The sequence below is a fragment of the Neovison vison genome, chromosome 14, assembly GCF_020171115.1.
Source record: "Neovison vison isolate M4711 chromosome 14, ASM_NN_V1, whole genome shotgun sequence".
Taxonomy (NCBI): Eukaryota; Metazoa; Chordata; class Mammalia; order Carnivora; family Mustelidae; genus Neogale; species Neogale vison.
In genome coordinates, this window is record NC_058104.1 from 17165504 (window position 1) to 17185437 (window position 19934).

At 52.9% G+C, this 19934-nt stretch overlaps 1 pseudogene; it reads left to right on the top strand.

Annotated features, from left to right (window-relative positions):
- The first annotated feature begins 15429 nt into the window (after positions 1-15429).
- Positions 15430-16185, top strand: LOC122896061 (annotated as a pseudogene).
- Positions 16186-19934: the final 3749 nt, after the last annotated feature.

Genomic DNA, 19934 nt, shown 5'->3' on the forward strand with positions numbered 1-19934 from the left:
TAAGGAAAGTGACATGGACATATCTCTGAGTAGCAACACTGTAGAAAAAGAACACTTCCATGAAAAGCATTCAGGAAGACAGGAGTGTTTTCCAAATTGTGTGTGAAAGCAAAAGGAAAGTGACATATACTTGAATGTGAGAAACAAGTTCATGTAGCACAAAAGTCTCAACGAACATCTGGTATCATGAAGACAGAGGACTTCCCTCATGAATGTATGAAGGCATAAGGGAAGTGCCCCATACCTAATCCTTATGCTGTCTCACACAGTTTGGAAAATGCTTCTCTCCTTAGGAAAGAGAAGGTAGCCATGTAGAGGGACAGTCTTTCTGTAGTGTTGTTTCGCAGAGTCTGTGGTACTCTCCATATGACTTCGCCAACTCTTTGGAACGTGCAGGACAGGTGGGTGTGAAAGATGGTTCCTCAACAGGGTTGGGTTGTCGGTTGACAGACACATTGATGGCCCATAACCTAGGATTTCACACTCCCAACTGATAAGGGTACTCTCTGCAGTATATGGAAACTTCCCTTGCTTTAACAAACACCAGATCATGTTGTGGATATCTGGAAAGATGATAGAATGCAGGGCGCAATCTATTCAGTGCAGTTTCTTCCTACTTCACAACATTACCATTTCCCTTCAGTGTCCACAAAGTTTGAAAAAGGTTCTATCATCCAGAAGTCAGAAGCCAGAAGCCACGGTTTGGAAAATGCAACTCTCCAAAGGAAAGAGTATTTAACCCTGTGGAGAGACAGGTCTCTTCCAGTGTTATTTCATAGTGTGGTATGTGGTATGTGGTGAAATATGTGATTCACATCTTTCATTCTGTGGTACTCTCCCTATGCCTTCCTCTCCCCTCTGGAACATGCATGGCAGGTGGGAGTGATGGACAGTTCCTCCACAGGGTTGTCTCTCAGTGCTCCATATATGCTACTTAACATAGGCTTCCACACCCACAGCTGATTAGGGTACTCTCTGCATCATACAGAACTTTCCTTTGCTTTCACAACCTCCCAAACATGCTGCAGTCATCTGGAAAAATGTTAGAAGCAAGGTACTCTCTGCCAAGTGCAGTTTCTCCTACATCACTTCATTTGTTTCCCTGCAGCATTCACACAGATGTCTGAAAATGCTTTTATCTTCAAGAAGGCAGATGTCAGCTGTATGTTGCACTGTACTCAGACTTGTTTCTCAGAGTTGAGCACATAGTACTTTCCTCCCAAGTTTTGAAAATGCTTCTAGGATCGGGGAGGAGATATTATTTGAAAGCCCGTATCTCTACAGTTTGACATTTTTATCTTATTAAGCACCAGGCATTTTCCTCATGCTGCCCCCATGGACATTGGAAAACATTATTCTCTTCCCGAAACAAGATGTCTGCCAAAAGCTGTATTTCACGCACACTTATTTCTTCGAAGAAATTGCATGGCCACTTTCCAGTACTTCCTAACAGACTCTGGAATATGCTTCTGTCCTTAGGCAGCAAGAGCTTTGTGGAAGGGCATGTTCTTGGGGGCATTTTTTCTCAGCCTTAAGTAAACAGCCCTTTCCTTATGCTGTCATACACACTTTGGAAAAGGCTTCTCTCTTAAGGAAAGAGAAGGAAACCGTGTGGAGAGATGGTCTTTCTGTAGCGTTGCTGCTCGGAGTTGAGTCTGTGCACTCTCCGTATGCTTCGCCCATCCTATGGTACATGCAGGGGAGGTCGACTCGAAGGACAGTTCCTCCACAAAGTGGTCTCTCAGTGTTAGGTGTATGTCATTTGCTTAATGCTTACACACACACACACACACACACACACACGACAAAGAAACTGCAGTATACGGAACTTTCCCTTGTTTTCACAAACACTCTGACGTGCTGCCATCGCTGGAAAGATGTGAGAAGGAAGACGGTTCTTCCAAGGGCCATTTCTTCCTACTTCATTTCCTGAACATTTCCCTTCAGCATCAACAGAAGTTTGAGAAAGTTTCTATCTTCCCGAAGGCAGCTGTCAGTTGAAATTTGCACAGAATTGTTTCTCAGTGTTGAACACATAGCAATTTCGCGCCCACCCCACCGCAGTTCTGAGTGGTGCCAGCTTCAGGGAAAGAGATGTTAATGAAAACTGGTACCTTTACAGTGTTCCTCCATTCTCTTAGGGAAGCAGCTGGCACTTTCCTCATGCTGCTGCACAGCCATTGGGAAAATTTCCTCTCTTCTCAAAACAAGATGTCTGCCGAAAGGTACATTCCATGCACACTCATTCCTCCGAGGGAAGTGCATGGCTCCTTCCCAGTGCTTTCTCACATATTCTGGAACATGCTTCCGTCTTCAGGCAACAACAGGTATGTGTGAGGGCAGGGTTACCGGGGCCTGGTTTCTCAGTTTTATGTACATAGCCATTCCCTTAGGCTGTCAAGCACACTTTGAAAAATGCTACTCTCCAAAGGAAAGAGAAGTTAACCCTGTGGAGGGAGAGTCTCTCCCAGTGTTCTTTCATACAGTTGAGTGTGTGGCACACTCCTTATGCCTTCCCCTCTGCTCTGGAACATATAGGGCAGGTGGGCATGATGGACGGTTTCTCCACAGTGTTGTCTCTGAGGGTTCGGTATATGCCACCTAACATATGTTTCCACACAGAGCTGGGTGGGATACTCTACAATATACAGACCCCACCATTGCTTTCACAAACACGTGATTGTGCAACAGTCATCTGGAAATACATTTAGAAAGAGGACGTTATCTGTCCCGTGCTATTTCTTCCTTTTACACTTCTGTTTCCTTTAGCCTCCACAGAGCTGTGAAAAGGGTTCTAGCTTCCGGAAGCCAGGGGTCAGTCGCACTGTACCCAGACTGGCTTCTCAGAGTGGAGCCCATAATACTTTCGCCTCCCCCATCCCCAGGTTTGGGGAAATGTTTCTGGGATCAGGAGAGGCGGTGTTACTTGAAAACCGGTATGTCCATAGTTCGTCACTTTTCTCCTGTTTAAGCACCTGGCACTTTCCTCCTGCTGCCCCATAGAGCCTGGAAAAGGTTCTTTTCTTGAAACAAGATGTCTGCTGAAACTGCCTTTCAGGCACATGCATGCCTCTGAGGGATGTGCATGACCCCTTCTCCTTTCTTCCTCACACGCTCTGCAAAATGCTTCTGTCTTCAGGCAGCAATACATTGGAAGAAGGGCAAGTTCTCAGGGGCTGGGGGGTGGCGTTGTCTCTCAGCCTTAGGTAAACCGCCCTTTCTGTATGCTGTCCCACTCAGTTTGCAAAACAATTCTCTCCCAAGGAAAGAGAAGGTAACTGTGTGGAGGCATGGTCTCCCCATAGCACTGCTGCATGGAGTTGAGTGTGGGATGCTCTCCTTATGCATTTGCCCCTCTAAGGAACATGTAGCACAGGTGGGCGTGAAGGACAGTTCCTCCACTGTGTTACTGCTTGGGGACAGAAATATGGCAGTACCTTAGGCTTTCCCCACGCCCACAAGCTGACTAGGGTACTTTCTGCACTACCTGGATCTACTTAGCCAGAGTGACTCCATCTCAGTTAAATAGCCATTTTGTTGTTTATGTAGTAAACTTAGATTGACCCTGCCCCCCCTCCCCCCAGAGGAACTTACTTAGAAACAAGTCTGGGAAACCAGTAAAATATGGCCAACCAGCCCCTGATAACAGAGTCCATATACCAGGACGTGTCAGGTCAGGGGGAGATAACAGACCCCAGAGTGCAAGGATGAGTCAAGGCAGGTGGAGACATCCAATTGGTAAAGCACCTCCCTAACCACCAAAGAATGTGGGCCCTGCCCTTTGGGCACCTTTTGGGTGCCAATTCTGACCAGAGTGATAGGTTAGTTCAAATAGCTACTATAGGGTGAATTGTAACTCAGTTGGCCACCTGTGTGTGGCCAGGTTCACACATGGCCTTTGCTCTATAAAAGTTAGTTTGTGAGGCTGGGAGAGGTCGCCCTCTCTGTAAGAGGCGGCCCTGACTGGTTGGTTTGATTCTCGGTGCTGGTGCAAAATAACGCTTTGCTTGACCTTCGCTTTGTATCAATCTTGCTCCTTTGATCATGGACCCATCAACCTTGCTTTCGCAACCCCCTGAATGGACTACAGTTGTCTGGGAAAGCATTAGAAGCCGGGCGCTTTCTGTCCAGTGCCATTTCTTCCCGCATCACTTTATTTCCATTTCTTTGCAGTGTCCACACAAGTCTGCAAACACTAATGTCTTCCAGAAGCCAGCTGCCAGCCATAAGCTGCATGGTATCCAGAAGTGTTTCTCAGAGTTGAGCCCATAGCATGCTTGGCCTCAGTCCTGAAAATGCTTCCAGCTTCAGGGGAGGAGATGAAGATGTAAATGAAGTGGTACCTTGGCAGTGCTCCGTCTTTCTCTTGGGGAAGCCCCTTAGGTAGGCCCTTCCCTCAGGCTGCTCCATGGCCTGTGGAAAACGTTCCTTTCTTCCCAAAGGAAGCTGTCTGCCAAAGCTGCGCTCCATGCACACTCCTTTCTCTGAGGGAAATGCAGGACCTCTTCCCGATGCTTCCTCATACACACTGGGAAACGCTTCTGTCTTCAGGCAGCAAGAGGCTGGTGGAAGGGCAGCTTCTTGGAGATGCTGTTTCTCAGTTTCAGGGACATGGCCCCTTCCTTTGGCTGTCAAGGACACGCTGGAAAATGCATCTTTCCAGAGGAAAGAGAAGTCAGCCCTGTTGAGGGACAATCTCCCCCAGCGTTGCTTCACAGAGTAGAGTCTGTGGCACGCTCCTTATGCCTTCCCCCTCTGCTCTGCAGCATGCAGGGCTGGTGGGCAAGATGGAGATGGTTCCTCCACAGGGCTGTCTCTCAGGCTTGGGCATATGACACTTACCCTATGTGTCCAGACACACATGCAGTTGAGTGAGGTACTCTCTGCAGTGTATGGATCCCACCCACCCTTGCTTTCACAAACACCTGGTCATGCTACAGTCATCTGCAAAGACATTTAGAAGCAGGGCACTGTCTGTCCCATGCCATTTCTTCCTACTTCACTTCTGTTCCCTTCTGCCTCCACAAAGCTCTGAAGAGGGTTCTAGCTTCTGAAGCCAGGGGTCAGCTGTGAGAACCCAGACTGGCTTTTCAGAGTGGAGCACATAGCACTTTCGCCCCTCGCCCACCAGGTTTGGGGAAATGCTTCTGGGATCAGGGGAGACAATGTTACTTGAAAACCACCAACTGTGCACTGTGTCATCTTTCTCCAGTTTATGCACCTGGTGCTTTCCTCCTGCTGCCCTGGAATCCCAGGCCAGGTCCAGGCAGAGGCCCTTGCAGACATGTGCTGCAGGAAGCGATTTCGCTGGGGGTTTTTCGGCCAATTTTACGAGCTTTCTGCCCAAATCATTTTGGGCAGAACGCTCATGAGAATTTACTTTTGTTGGGCGATGATTTGGGCTGTGCTGGCGCCTGTGGCCTAGAGTGCTTTCTCGCTTGGTGTGTGTCCCGGCCATCCCCAGATGGCATAGTTTCCTCCCAGGTGGCAAGTGGACTCATGGGGTATGTTTCAGGGTTCCCCAGTTTGAGGGCTCGAGGGACAGGCCCCTGAGGAAGGAAGACTGAAAACCCAACAGAGGGTTAGGGCCAGGGCCTAGGGGCATGGCAGGCCTAATCCGCCAGTGCTGGGGCAGGCACCCTAGGGGACTCAGTAGCAGGAGGGACTGGCCTCACATGTGCCTAACTCATAGAGGGCTTTCTCGCAGGCTTTGGGCCATGACCACTCGGGACTTCTGGCCAGGCCCTGGTGGAGACCCTGCAGACATGCACCGCAGTAAACGAGATTGCCGGGGGTTTTCTGGCCAGTTTTCACAAGCTTTCTGCTCAAATTGACATTGATTTGGGCAGAAGACTCCTGAGAATTCACCGGCATTGGGCAGCAATTTGGGCCACGCTGGTGCCCGTGGTCTAGAGCACTTTCTCGCTAGGTGTGTGTCTTGATCATCTGGAAAAGTGGGCCGGCCCCAAGTGATTCCACCAAGGACCCACGCACAGGGTAGTTTTCCAGGGACAGAGCTAAAGGAGGAACTCTTGCTGGGATTCAGCTTCTGAGTTTGTGGCACAGTGTGGTGCCGAATGTGGGGATGATCTCAGGGTGAGCATGCAGCTTTCTCCAGGTCTGAGGGTTTTCTGCAGCTCTGCATGGCACGGTTTCCTCCTGGGTGGCAGGCAAAGTCATGCGGTGTGGTTCAGGGGTCCCCAGTCTGGAGGACTCGAGGGACAGGCCTCTGGGGTGAAAGCATGAAACTCAACCAAGGGTTAGGGCCAGGGCCTAGGGGAATGTCAGGCTCAATCCGTCAGCACCGGTGCGGGCATCCCAGGGGGCTGAGTAGCAGGAGGCATTGGCCATGCATGCGCCTGACTCATAGAGGACTTTCTCACCATGTTGGCCTCTTAGGATGGAAGCCTGAAAACCCAAACTAGGGTTAGGATTAGGATTAATCCTAATTAATCCCTAATTGAGGGCGGGCATCAGGTGGAAGGGTTGTAGTCTGGCTTTGGGTCCAGGGCGTGTGCAAATGCTGAGGGTGGCCTTGGGGGGGCATGCCGGTTTCTCCTGCTCTGAGGTTTTTGTGCAGCTCCAAATGGCACCATTTTACCCTAGGTCAGCAGAGTGCCAGCATGAGTGTCAGGCATCCCCTGTCTGGCATGCTTGGGAGCCAGCCCTCTGGGCACAGGCCCTGCACACCCTACCTAGCATTAGGGTTAGGGTTAGGGCCTAGGGCTATGGCAGACCTGATCTGCTGTAGCTGAGGCTGGCTCTGCTCGGGGCTGAGTTGAGGGCATGTGTCTGGCACTGCGGCAGAATCCGGCTTTATGGCCAGAGGGCTGCTGATGGTTGGGGTGACTTTAGGGTGGCAGCAGTTTTCTCCTCCTCTGAGTGTTTGGCACAGCTCCAAATGGCAGAGTTTCCTACTGCGTGGCTGGCGGAGTCCTGGAGTGTCACTCGGGGGCCCTTGATCCGGGGGTCACGGGAGCCAGGCCCTTCAGAATATAAACCTGAAAACCCAAATTAGGGTTAGGGTCAGGGTATAGGGACATTACAGGCCCGATCTGCTGGCATTGAGGCAGGCTTCCCTTAGGGCTGAGTTGAGGGCATGCCTCTGGCAACACTGCAGAATCTGGTTTAATAACTGGGGGGGGGGGCTCCTTGTGGTTTGGAGCTGCTCTGAGCCCTCAGAGGGGGAGAAACCAGCATACCCCCCTAAAGCCACCCCCACCATCAGCGGCCCACCTGGCCATAAAGCCAGATTCTGCTTCGCTGGTAGACACGTGTCCTCTACTCAGTCTTGAGGGGATCCCACCTCATTGCCAGAAGATTAGTTGTGCCATGCCCCTAGACCCCAACCCTAACCCTAGTTTTGGTTTTCAGGCTTTCATTCCGAGGGCCCTGACTCCAAAGCCCCCCGGATAAAGGACCGCTGAGTGACACTCCAAGACTGCACTGGCAACGCTATATGAAACCGGGCCACTTGGAGCTGCACCAAGCCCTCAGAGGGGAAGAAAGCTGCATGCCCCCCAAAGCCACCCCCACCATCGGCTGTCCACCTGGCCATAAAGCCGGATTATGTCACGGTGCTGGACAAATGCCCTCAAATCATCCCTGAGGGGAGCCTGCCTCAGCGCTGGCAGATGGGGCCTGTAATGTCCTTAGGTCCTAACCCTAGTTTGGATTTTCAGGCTTCCATTCCAAGGGGCCTGGTTTCCAAGCCCCCCGGATAAAGGACCTCTGAGCGACACTCCAAGACTCCACCATCCACATGGTAGGAAACTGTGCCATTCGGAGCTGCCCCAAATCCTTAGTGGAGGAGAAACCTGCATGCCCCCTAAAACCTGCATAGCCCCCTAAAACTGGCGCTGTGGCAGAATCTGGCTTAATGGCCTGGATGGCCATGTATGGTGGGCATGGCTTTAGGGGGGCATGAAGTTTTCTCCCCTGCTAAGGGTTTGGTGCAGCTCCAAATGGCACGGGTTCCTACCATGTGATGGGGGTAGTCCTGGTGTATAGCTCAGGGGTCCTTAATCTGTGTGGCTTGCTGGCCAGGCATCTCGGAATGGAAGCCTGTAAACCCATACTTGGGTTAGGTTTAGAGTCTAGCACATGGCACAACTGATCTGCTGGTACTGAGGCGGGCTCCCCTCAGGGCTGAATTGAGGACATGTGTCCGGCGGTGCAGCGGAATTCAGCTTTTTGGCCAGAGGGGCCACCGTTGGTGGGGATGGCTTTAGCGGTGCATGCACGTTTCTTCCCCTCTGAGGGTTTGGCGCAGTTCCAAATGCCAAGATTTCCTCCCATGTGGTGGGTGGAGTTAAGGGTTGTCACTCATGCGTCCTTAATCTGGGGGGCTTGGGGGCCAGTCCTCTTGGGATGGAAGCCTGAAAACCCAAACTAGGATTAGGATTAGTGCCTATGGGCATGGCAGGCCTGATCTCCCAGTGCTGAGTCATGCTCTGCTGTGGGCTGAGTGGAGGGCAGGCCTCAGGTGGGTTGGAGTCTGGGTTTGGGTCCAGGGGGGTTGCCGATGCTGGGGGTCTCCTCGGGGGGCTTACAGGTTTCTCCCACTCTGAGGTCTCTGCACAGCTCCAAATGGTACCATTTCACCCTAAGAGGCTGGCAGATGCTGGCGTAGGTCTCAGGTGTCCCCAGTCTGGCGGGCTTGCGAGCCAGCCCTTTGGGCACAGAAGTCTGTACACCCCACCTTGGGTTAGGGTTAGGGTTAGGGCGTAGGGGCGTGGCAGGCCTGATCTGCCAGCTCTGAGATGGGCTCCCCTCAGGGCCAAGTTGAGTGCTTGCATCCAGTGGAATCTGGCTTTATGGCGGGGGTCTTCTGACAGTTGGGGTGGCTTTAGGTGGCCATGCAGGTTTTTCCCCCTCTGAGGGTTTGGTGCAGCTCCAAATGGCACTGTTTCCTACCATGTTGCTGGCAGACTTTTGAAGTATAGCTCAAGGGTCCTTGATCGGGGGGTGCTTGGGAGCCAGACCCCTCAGAATGAAGCCCGAGAAACCGAAACTAGGGTTAGAGTTAGGGCCTAGGGGCCTTACAGGCCCAATCTGCCCACGCTTAGGCGGGCTCCCCTCAGGGCTGAGTCTGTCAGTGCGGCGGAATATGGCTTTAAAGGCGGGTTCTGCTGATGGTTGGGGTGGCTTTAGGGGGGCATGCAGGTTTATCCTGCTCTGAGTTTTTTACTCAGCTCCAATCTTCACGGTTTCCTCGTGTGTGGCAGACAGAGTCCTGGGGTATGGCTCAGGTGTCTCCAATCTGGAGGACTTGGGGGCCCATTCTCTGGGCATGGAAGCCTGAAAACACAACCTAGGGTTTGGGTTAGGGCTTAGGGGTATTCAGGCCCAATGTGTCAGTGCTGAGATGGGAACCCTGGGGGCTGAGTCGAGAATGGGGGTGAGGAAGCACTCCAGGCTGTGAGTTTATGACCGGGGGGGCCATCGAAGTTGGGGGTGTCCTCAAGGAGGCTTGCGGGTTTGTTCCATTCCTAGGGTTCCATTCAAAGGTGCAGCTTTGAATGGCACGACTTTTTCCTGGGTGGCAGGCGGACTCCTGGGGTGTGGCCCAGGGGTCCCCAATCTGGAAGGATAGTGCCAGTGTGGCTTCAGAGCTGTGGAGGGTTAGGAGTCTGTGGAAGGCCCGGTAGTGCCAGTTCTATCCACTGGAGGGAGTGGTGAGCTGTGGAGCAAGAGACCCCTGAAGGCATGGCAATGCTGCTTGCAACCACTGGAGGCAGTGGAGAGCTGCCGTGGGAAACCCCAGAGGAGGAGCCTGTGCAGCCTGCTGGCTCTGAGGGCAGTGGGGAGGTGCTGGGTGAGAGACCTTGAAACGTGAGGCACTGCAGCTTGTTTTTACAGGATGGAGTGGTGAGCTGTATAGTCTCTGATTCTCCAGGCTCAAGAGTGGTTGTAAGAAACCCTGGAGCCAGGCCCTCACTCAGCTTTGTGCCCCGTTGCCCCAGGTTTGCTGTCAGGATGTTTCAGGAGGGTCCTCCCGGTGGGGGTCTGGAGTGGGTGGAATCAAACTCGACCCACGGATCCTTTGGAACGGAGGAGTTGAGTGTTTGTTTGGAAGAGTCTATTTGCTTCTCCAAAAAGGACAAGGGCATTGGCCGGCTTGAGAAGGAAATTAATTTCCACTTAATAAACAAGCGTGTGTCTCTCCTTCTCCCAGGAATTGGAGCAGGTGTACAGGATTTCGGTGGGAGGCGCCTCCATATCCGCACCTGACAACGCTTCTTCGCTCTGACTCCACAAGACCTGAAGTTCAGAAATCAGTGTCTGAATCCGTCATGCAGCTTGTCCCAGGACGTCGGCATTCAGAGAAAATAGCAGGCCCGTGGGGCACAGTGGCACATCCATGCCAGCATGGGAGGTCAAATCACCCCAAACATCCTGGGTTTTCTCTTGTCTCCAGTGGAGCCACAAAGTCACACTAACACAGCTGTCAGCAATGTGGAATGGGTATCAAGCTTCCCTGCAGGGAGCACCTGGCAGGGGATCTCACTTTCTCTGTTTATTTCTGGCTCACACAGGTATGTGGAACATCTCTTTCCTAGGCAATCCCTTGGATTCGAAAGGGAAGATGAGATGGACTTGGTGTATGTTTGTAACATAGAATGTGTTTCTTCATTGAACAGTGTTTATTCCATTGGTCCTGGGCTGTGGTGGAATGGCTGGCATCTAGAGTGAGGTGGCTGTTTGTGGTCAGATAGAGACTTGGAGGATGGCTTCTCCTCTGTCCAAGGGGATGTATCCTAATGGATTCATCTTTCCATCCAAAGAGTTCCAATGAGGGCAGAGGGAAAGTTCAAAAGGATTCTGAGGAGGCTTGGATGATTTGAAGTGAAGCTTGACCCAGTTTTACTAAATGAACCATCTAGATAGTTGGACTTGCCATATTTTCTCTTCAGCTTCATGGACGGTGAGGTCAGAAGGAGAGTCTTTGGGAATTCCACTGGATAGAGGCATTCTGATGGCATCACAGGGCATGGCGTCAGGAACCCTGGGTTGATTTTCTGGTGAATTTCTGGGGCTGCTTGCCAGATGCTGTCTGAGTAATGTTATCCCCCAGGTTTTCCATTTCCTTCTTAGGAAATTCTTGGCAGGGAATGTTCTGCTTCAAATGGAACCCTCCTGCACTGTTTGTGGGCATGTGGGCTGTTGCAGCCACTCTGGAAAAGAGCATGGTGGTTCCTCCAAAAGCTAGGAACTGAATAACCCTAGGATCCAGCAATTGCCCTCTTAGGTATTTCCCTAAAGGGCACAAGAATGCACATTCCATGGGGTACAAGCACCGTGATATATACAGAAGCATTTTTAACCATAGCGAAACAATGGAGGGAGTCCCAATGTCCATTCACTGATGAGTGATATATATAGATATATAGATATATAATCTACCACATCTTTCTAATGGAATAGGAGCCATTTGGAAGGATGTAGATGGATTTAGCTAAGCAAAATCGTTAAGAAAAGACCAATAGCCTATGATTTGACTCCTATGGAATTTCAGAAAGAAGGCAGATGAACATAGTGAGGGGAGAAAAATAGGCCAATGAGGAAACTGATTCAACCTTAGAGCACAAACTGAGGGTTGCTAGAGGGCAGGGGTGTGGGGGGATGGTTAAATGGGTGACAGCTATTAGGGAGGGTACTTGTTGTGATGAGCTCTGGGTGTTCTGTGCAGGTGAGGAATCATGAAATCCTACCCCTGAAGCAAAGGAATGAACACTGCATGGAAACAATTGGAATTGAAGTCAGTGAAGAAAAGAATACCATGTTCTACTTCATGAAGAGTGAGGTAAAAACGGAGTCATTTTTGCTCTCCTGTTCTGTCGATGAGCATTTTCAAACACACTGTGGTAGGGTACAGTAGGTTCTGATTGCATAAGGAGCCCTCAGAAAGCAGCCCTGAAAGATTCAGATGTCAGAGCATGTCCATGTTCCATTGATGTGTTCCTTCCAGTATGCCCAGGTACAAAGGTAAGTGGAGAGAAATAGGGCAGAAGAGGAAAGGTGGTGTTAAACATTCAGGAGGTAGCCTTCCCCCTTTCTCATGAAAGCCTTGGGCCAGTGTAAATTGAGAAGAAGGAGGGGGCATCCCAGAGCTTTGTGGCAGATGGGAGAGTCCAGGTCTTCCTAGAGCTGACAGGGGTTCCTGTGGAGATCTGAGCTAGGGGCGTGGCAGGCCCAAACTGCTGGTCCGGAGGTGGATTCCCCAAGGAGCTGATTTGAAGATGGGAGTCAGGCAGTGCATCAGGCTCTGGGTTTGTAGCTGGGGGGGGGGGGGCTGCAGAATATGGGGAGTCCTCATGGGCGCACACAGGTTTCTACGGCTCTGAGGTTTCAGCGCAGCTCCAAATGGACTAGTTTCCTGCTGGGTGGCAGGCAGACTCCTATGGCTCCAGGGTTCCCAATCTAGAGGGCTTGGGGGACAGACCCCTGGGGAAGGAAACCTGAAAATGCAACTTAGGGTTAAGGTTATGGCCTTGGGATATGGCAGGCCCAATCTGCCGGCACTGATGTGGGCTCCCCTTGGGATTGAGTTGAGGGAATGTGTCCGGCAGTGTGGCAGATTTGGGGTTTCTGGCCGGGGGACGACTGATGGTGGGGTTGGCTTTAGAAGGGAATGCAGGTTTCTCCCTCTCTGCGGGAACTGCGGAGCTCCCAATGGCACGGTTTTCCACTGCATTGTGGTCAGATTCCTGGGTTGTCACAGAGGGATCCTTAATCTGGGGAGTTTGGGGGCCATGCTTCTGGTGATGGAAGCCTGAAAACAGAAACTAGAGTTATGGTAAGGGCCTAGGCGCAAGGCAGGCCCAATCTGCCAGTGATGAGGTGGGCTCCCCAGTGGGCTGACATCAGGGTGGGTGTCAGATGGCATGTCAGACCCTGAGTTTGTGGGTGTCCTCAGAAGTGGCATGCTGGGGGTGTCCTCAGAGTGGCATGCAGGTTTCTCCCAGTCTGAGGGTTCTGCAGAACTCCAAAGGGCACGCTTTCCTCCTGTGTGGTGGATGCAGTCCTGGGGTGTCACTGAGGCATCCTTAATCTATGCTGGTGTGAGTCTCAGAGGTGCCCATCAGCGGGCTTAGGGGACAGGCCTCTGGGCATGGAAGCCTGTACACCCCATCTAGGGTTAGGGTTAGGGTTAGGGTTAGGGCCTAAGGGCATGTCAGGCCCAATGTGCTTGCGCTGATTGGGACTCCCCTCAGGGCTGAGTTGAGGGCAAGTGTCCGGCAGCACAGCAGAATCTGGTTTCATGGCCATGGGAGCCTCTCATGGTGGGGTTGGCTTTAGGGGGTCTTGCATGTTTCTCCCCATCTGAGGGCTTGGTGCAGCTCCAAACCACAAGGTTTCCTCCCACCTCACATGTGGAGTCCTGTGGTGTCACTCAGTAATCCCTAATCTGGGGGACATGAGGGCCAGGCCTCTTTGGATAGAAGACTGAAAACCCAAACTAGGGTTATGGTAAGGGACATGTCTGGCCCGATCTTCCAGAGCTGAGGTGTGTTCCCCGGGGGGCTGGGTTGAGGGCAGGCATCAGGTGGTGGTTCGGATTCTGGGTTTGAGTCCAGGGGGACACAGATGCTGGGGGTCGCCTCAGGGGGCATGCAGGTTTCCTTGCTCTGAGGATTCTGTGCAGCTCCAAATGGCACCATTTCACTCTAGGAGGCTGAGCGCGTGCTGGTGTGAGTCTCAGGCATCCCCAGTCTGGTGGGTTTGGGGGCCAGACCTCTGGGTATGGAAGCCTGTGTACCCCACCTAGGGTTAGGGTTAGGGCTTAGGGACATGGCAGGCCTGATTTGAGAGCACTGAGGCAGGCTCCGCTTGGGGGTGAGTTTAGGACATTCATCTGGTGACCCTGTAGAATCAGGGTTTGTCACCAGGGGGGTGCCTATGATAGGGGTGGTTTTAGGGGAACATGCAGGTTTCTCCCCCTCTGAGGGTTCAGCATAGCTCCAAATGGCATGCTTTCCATCCATGTGGAGGGCAGATTCCTGGGGTGTCACTCATGGGTCCTTAACCCAGGGGGGTTTGGGGGCCAGGCTCTTCAGAATGGAAGCCTGAAAACCCAAACTAGAGTTAGGGTTAGGGCCTTGGGTCATTGCAGGCCAGATCTGCCAACTCTGAGGTGGGCTGCCCTCAGGGCTGAAGTGGGGGCATACGTCTGGCATCGCAAATATCTGGCTTTATGGCCAGGGTGCCACCAAAGGTCAGGGTAGCTTTATGCGGGCATGAAGTTTTCTCCCACTCTGAGGGTTTGGCACAGCTGCAGTTGTCAGAAATTCCTACCATGTGGTGTGTGGAGTCCTGGGGTATCACTCAGAGGTCCTTTATCTGGGGGGCTTGGGGACAGGACCCTTGGAATGGAAGTCTCAAAAGCTAAACTAGGGTTTCTTTTAGGGCCTAGGGGCATGGCAGGCCAGATCTGCTGGCACTGAGGCAGTAATGTCAGGGGGGCTGAGTAGCGAGAGGTGTTGAACTTGAACATGAGGTGTTGAACATGAGCATGCACCTGGCTCATAGAGGGCTTTCTGGCAGGGTTCGGACTGCGACCACTCAGGACCCTAGTTTAGGTAAAGGTGGCAGCCCTGCAGGCATGTGTCACAGGGAGGGAGTTCGCTGGGGGTTTCCTGGTCAATTCTCATGAGCTTTCTGCCCAAGTCAATATCCATTTGGGCAGAAAACTCATGAGAATTGTCCAGCGTTGGGCAGCGATTTGGGCTGTGCTGGCACCTGCCGTATTTAGCACTTTCTTGCTAGGTGTGTGTCATGGCCATCTGGGAACACGGGCTGGGCCCACGCAGCTCCCCTGAGGGCCCCGGCACAAGGAACCTTTCTGGAGGCAGAGTTGAGGGAAGGGTTTCGGCTGGGCTTTGGCCTCTGTATTTGCACCCAGTGGGGCACCCAGTGTGGGGTGGCCTCAGGGGCGGCATGCAGGGTAATCCCGCTCTGAGGGTTTTGTGCAGCTCAGAGCAGAACAGTTTCCTCCTTGGATCCAAGCCTTTGCATATGCTGTTCCCTCTTCCAGGAGCACTCTTCTCTCCTCCTACTTCACGTCTGGCTTGTTTCCCCATGGCTGAGCCTCAGTGTGCCCCCGATGACCTGGCTCATGCCTGCTGGATGTGCATGTGCTTTTCCCCCACTTAAATGTAGGGCTGCATGGGTTTCCAACCTTCTAGGCCTTAGAGGCCCCTTTGTAAGATGTGGTGTTTATGGCCCCCATCTCTGGGAGCAGATGGTAGGGAGACCGCATGAGTGGACTCACTCAGGACAGGCTGGGAGATTTACTGTTGCTTAATACAGCCCAGATCTTGAACCCTTGAAGAAGGTGTACATGTTCATAGCCCCCAGCACTGGGGTCCTGATGCCAGCCTCTGACAGTGAACCTCTTCGCACCCTGTCCCCTGGCCCTATAGCTACATGGTTGTCCTGGACCTGTTCTTGCTGATAGTGGAAAAGCCCGTCATGCTGGGATACAGGGTCACCTGCTACTCCTTCACGGACCAGCTGGCTGCTGGGCCCTTGTGTCCCTCCCACCCCAGGGAGGGCTGGTGGGTGGTGGTCCTCGAGGTCTGTGGTTCCCTGCACTGGCAGGATGTGCATCCATGCAACACATGGTGATGGTCAGCTGCTTCTGTGAGCAGCACTTCCTCCATGAGTTGGACGGCTTGGTGTGCAGGCATAGACCTGAAGTTCTGTGACCACATGGGTGTGGAGATCCTGTCCCCCCTCTTTGGCACCCTGTACCCCAGTTTCTACTGGGCAGCCTGCAAGGACTTCAGCTATGAGTGCCAGTGGTAGTCCCAGGCCCACATCCCCCGGGATCAGGGCAACATTTACTACATGGAGGCCTTTTTTGGGGTATTGGTGGTAGAGGTTCACTGACTGACCTTGGACTGTCACGATGCAATGGGGGTCGACCTGGCCAATGGAATGGAGGCCATGTGGCATGACAAGAGCTACCTGAGCAGGTACCTGCTGGACCACAAACTCACCAAGATGCTATCCCCAGAACACCTGTGGGACCTGCAGTGGCTGGGTTGTTTCCTGGAGGACCTGTGGTACCCACAGCTGCTGGGCTGTCCCTTGGAGGACCTGGGGACCTGTGGCTGCCATGCTGCCCCCCTGGCAGACCTGTGGGACCTGCAGATGCTGGGCTGTCCCTGGAGGATCTGAGGGATCCACAGCTCCTGGGTTACCCACCACCCCCCCTCCCCAATCATGGAGAAGCTGAGATACATATCTGTGCCCAGGAATCACCAGGACACCAGGAACACATGAGAGGCTGCCCCCATTTCCATCAGGAGATTCTGCCAGTGGAGCTATCAGAGCAAGTTCCTTCTTATGTCCCCTTGAGGGAGACTGTGAGGTCCAGATGTCCAGGGCCCCCAGCCACACCTGCATGGAGGCCTGCCTGGGGACACAAATTCCTCTCTTTGTGATTACTACATTTTGATAACTTCTGGGTCATTAGCAGCTGTGAACAGCTCCAGTTTTATGTCAGATGTTTTTCCGTGTCAATGCTGAGCAATCTAAAGAACAATCGAGAGAAAAGGTTTCCTCCCTGGTTCTAAACAGACACTTCTTGGTGGGGCTGGGAGTTGCCCTGCAGCTACCCTGGAGCCAGAATTGGCCCTTGCTGGGTCTTCCCTCCCAGTCCCATGGGGCTTCAGGGTCAAGGGTGTGCCGACCCACCTGACTGCCAGAGGCCTTGGCTGTGGCCGCTAGCTCAGCCTCCAGGAGAATGGAACCCTCTGGGTTATATGTGGTTCCTGCCTTGGTTTTAAGTGGCTCTTTCAGGTGCTGGTGTTTGTAAAATGTGGGCACTGGTTCCATCTAGATGCATGTCCTGCTGGGGTTCCTCAGTGCCCACCAGTGGGTTTGCACTTGTGCCCTCATCTGCCTGCACTGTGTCTTCGCAAGCATTCACTGAGTGCCTGCTGTGAGCTCAGTCACCAACAAGGGACAGAGCGTCAGAGCGAGAACTAAGATACAGGATTCCTGCTCCAGGGCCCTCCTGGGACTCACGATGGCCTTGACCTCCTGACTCACTTCTTTCCTATTGTGGTGTACCAGATATAACTGACACTGTTAAGCACATTTCAGGGTCAATTCAATGGCAATAAGTACATCTGCTCTTCTGGACCTGCTACCTCCATCCATGCCACAACTTTGTCTTCACTGCAAACTGAACTCTACTTGCCCTAACCCTAACCCTCCACTTCCCCTCCCCAGCCCTGTCACCCACTAGCTCCTTCTACCTCTATGACTCAGTGTTCTCTGTCCCTCACAAGTGGGGTCCATCAGTATCAGTCCTTTGTGGACTTCCTTATTTCTTGTAGCATAATGACCTCAAGGTCTGTTCTCATGAGCCTGGAGCTGTCCCACTTTTCTCCCAAAGAAGTGACTCAGCCCTTTCCTGTCTAAGCTGAGCTTCCTCAGTCCCCTCTGCCTCCCTCATCTTCCTTCTCAGTTTGAAGATGATCCCATCAAATCTGAAGCTTTGAAGACTTGTTCAGTCCAGATGCCAGGAACATACCCCAGTGGTCTCTGGCCTCACCTACCCCATCTGCCCATGTCATGTGCCTGGACCCCCCACCAGCTAACCACCTGCTCCTCCCACAAGTGTCCCCATCTCAGGAGAGGGAAACACCAAGTCCAGACCTTTGGAGTCCTCTGTGACTTCTCGCTCGCCACCAACTCTTCTGGTAGTGAGGTGGCTACCTTCAGATGCTCCTCGTTACTCCAGTGTCTCTGGTGTCTTCCTGGAACCCTGACCTGGCTGTTTTCAGATAGCTCATCCAGTGGTAACCTCACATTCTGGGAGGGGGATTTGCTGGAGTCCGCAGTGTGTCCTGGTGCCCCACCTTTTTGAAGGCACATTGTTGGGGCTGTCCGAGGACCCAAGACTCTGGGTCTGTGACCTGGAGGGATTCTAAGCAGAGCTGGTGGGATGGGAGGGCTGCAGGGCACAGAGACATGTTTCAGAAAGCTTTCCATGGTCCCAGGCATCCTACCATTTTTTAAACAAAACCCTGAGATCTTTAAAATGCTAGCAGTGTAGCAGTGTGGGCCAGAAAATCACATGCCTCTGTGTGCCCAACACCACCTAAACTATTGGCCCTTTCTTGTCACTTGAGCTGAATACAAAAAAATTGAGAGTAGGAGCTTGAGGGGAGGTCCTGAGTCAGCCTTTGTGTTTGGGGCACAAAGGCCATCCAGACAAGCTTGAGCTGAGCCTGAGGAGGGGGCCTGTTTGGAGACCCCAGCTGCAGATATTGCTGTCTCCTGATGCCCCCTCAGCCCACCCCAGTGCACCTGCTGCTGGGAGAGCCCCATGCCCCCTCCTCTCTGTGGAGGGCTCTCTCCTGCTCCAGGGGTGCTTCCTCCCCTGCCAGTCACAGCCAGCTTACAGCATTGGAGGGTAGATACCCAGATGACCTCCAGCCCTGGGGGCAGAGCCAGTGTGGGTGGGCTGTGGTCTTCCAGTTGGCTTGAGCACCAGGTCCCCACCTTGCTCACTCTCCTGTGGGCTCAGTGTACTACGTCCTCTCTTGGGCTCCCTAGGCCCAAGTCGTCCTCTGCTTGGAAACCGTTCTTGGCCCAGGCTCCACACGCTGGGATTGGGAGCAGATCATCTGGACATTCTGGACTCGTGCTTCCATGCCCATGACGTGGGCCTAGTCTGGCCTCGCAGATTCGTCAGAGGAGACCCAGTACAGAAAGTTGCAGGCCACTACATGGGAGATGCCCAGTGACTGTAGAGGGAGCACACAGGCTTTGCACACAGCACTGGTTTCAAGTGACCCAGCACAGGATCTGGGCACCAGGCCACAGGGCATTGGAAGTCCTGGTGGGGGAGACCCTGGCAGGGGGTAGGGGTCCATGGAAGTGTCCCAGAAGAGGCAGGAGACAAGGAAGGCAACAGGACTGAGCTTCCCCGGGAGGTAGATGGAAGCGTCAGAGGATTACAGAGACCTTTGGGTAAACTTGGAGGCCCTGGAGATATTGGCTGAATTGTCATTTGGTCAGAAAAGTTGTCACAAGCCCCCAGTCAACATTGAATGATTTACTCTTTTTTGCTTCTAGGAATCAGTGCGTATGGGCAGAAACCACCAGAACACATGAAGGAACAGAAAGAAAAAGCAGCTTAGGGTTGTGAAGGCCAGTCTGGGGGAGCAATGGACAGGGAGTGCTTGGGCTCAGGGTCTCCATTGGAGAAGGAGATACCCTGCAGTGATGTTCTGCGGTGTGGTGGCACAGTATTGGGAATGTACTTCATGCTCATGATGTGTTCAAGTGAAAACAAGTAATTTTATTTAAAATAAATAATAGCATACAGGACATGGAAAGCTACTATAATAGTGAATATGTACCAGAGAGAAAGAACATAGGGGGAGGGGATGAAACATTCTGGGGGGACATTGGGGTCAGGGGATGGACCTGAGGGTAATTGTACAGGGACCTCTCCCTGCAGAGTTGTAGGCTTTGGATGTGGCTCTGGGAACCCCACAGGAGCAGGTGTAGGGGCAGGGGTTGGGATTGGGGCAGGGACAGGGTCAGCAGTAGTGGCCAGTGAAGGATCCAGAGCAGGAGTTGGGTCAGAGACAGGAACAGGAGCACAGGCAAGGGCAGGGAAAGGAGCAGGAGCAAGGGATAGGAGTTGGGTCTGGGGTGGGAACAGGGGCAGGGGCAGGGGAAGGGGCAGTGGTCCTGGCAGGGGCAGGGAAGGGTCGGTGGCATTTGAAGGGGAAGAATCAGGGGCAGGGTCTGGGTCTGGGGCAGTAACAGGGGCACAGGTAGGGGAAGGGGAAGCAGTCTTGGCAGGGGCAGGGTAAGGGACAAGGGAAGGGGCAGGAGCAGGAGCTGGGGCAAGTGCAGTGGTGATGGCCCATGCAGGGTCAAGGGCAGGAGCTGGGTCTGTG